General features: G+C 45.9%; 1 protein-coding gene across 1 annotated transcript in view; it reads right to left on the bottom strand.

Annotated features, from left to right (window-relative positions):
- The window catches only part of LOC117175712 (pyridoxine-5'-phosphate oxidase-like), a 116329-nt gene that overhangs the window by 30091 nt on the left and 84754 nt on the right, over positions 1 to 1484 (bottom strand). The gene's annotated exons all lie outside the window — the stretch shown is intronic.

Here is a 1484-nt window from a genome sequence, read left to right as displayed (position 1 = left end):
CGAAGCGTATACGGAACTCATTTTTTGTAACGTGGTAACAAGATGAGAATTGAAAGCAAACTGAATGTTAAATCAAAAAGCATGAAAGATGGAGCTCTTCTTTATATTTTGACACCAAAATCATGTCGATACACCTTACCGACTGCGAGTAAAGCCACCCACGCTTTAACTTGACAAACTGTATTTCATCCTTATTGCGCATCAGGATGCGCATGCGTTGGATTTAGATTAACTCTACAGTCATATATATACAGCATGCTCGCCCGACACCATCGTGACATCGAGCGTAGTCAGTAGTCACGCATAAGGTTTGTAAAGAGAGCACAACAGAACCGAACAACCGATTGGAGAGCCGGTTCCAGAACCGACTTTCGACCATTGATGGTCGGTTCCAAATAACTCGTTCTGCGACACGAAGAACCAGTTCTTCCAAGGAACCGAAACCGGTTCAACCGTCTCTACTAGGCAACAAGCACCCAGTCTTATGCTCCTTGCAAACGAACCTAGTTGGTACCCGTTACGCCTCCGAACTGTATACCAACCTCTTTTGAACAACGACGCCACGCACTATCCACACACGTATCCTCCAAAGGCTTCATTTTAATGCAAGCCCGAAAACTGCTTTTCAGAATCTTGGCTTCACCTACCGGATTTAACTCCAATCGCTCGCCCGTTCTTCGCTTCGCCGCCAGGTTCAAGTTTTTGTAGACTTTCGACTCTTGGAGTCCAGCCCGTGTAAGTAGGTTAAAAAACCACGTTTTGTCTCAAGGCAGTACTTCGAATCCGACCACTTGCGTCGAATTTTTTTGGATCTCGGCGGCTTTCCGTTGTTACCAACATTCTGAGATTATACCTCTCAGGTGCCAGGCCTACACATCGCACAGCAAGGGACGCCCTTCCTTGTCACCGGTAAACAAAGTGAGCCTCGCCAGCTATGCAGTCCGCAAGCCTCCCTAGCAGTTTAGGGTGGGGGGAACGGTCCCTCTAAGGTCATCAGTTAGACGCACAGATTCGAAGTACTGCCCTGGTTGTTATGCAAGTGTATGTGTGTGTATGCTCATTAATCGAAAGCGTCCAGCGACCATCCCGTGTGGTTGCCCCCGTACGGAGCCTCCGAGAGCAAGGAGATCGCTGACTCATTTTCGAGTCTTCTCAAAATCGGCTTCGACCCCCAAGGTTGGTCCCCCGTACAGAGCCCGTTTATCTTGGTAAGGCATCAGCTTTTTCTGAAGAGACCTACAGTTTACGGTGGGTTCCGAACCACCGAAGCCTCGGTAAAAGTACATACAAAAATTTCCATTGGTACCGGCATAGGGATCGAACCCCAGTCCTATGTCAGAAAATTAAAGTCTTCTAGAAAGGCAATGCTTCCGCATTTCAATGAAGTGGCCAAATAAGAATTTTTTTTTGAATATAGTCTTACCCTTTAAATTTATATACATTTGAACAAATTAGTGAACCCCTATTATTTAATATAAATATTA

Source organism: Belonocnema kinseyi, chromosome 6 (assembly GCF_010883055.1).
Source record: "Belonocnema kinseyi isolate 2016_QV_RU_SX_M_011 chromosome 6, B_treatae_v1, whole genome shotgun sequence".
NCBI classification, from domain to species: Eukaryota; Metazoa; Arthropoda; class Insecta; order Hymenoptera; family Cynipidae; genus Belonocnema; species Belonocnema kinseyi.
This window is presented reverse-complemented; position numbering and strand designations above follow the sequence as displayed.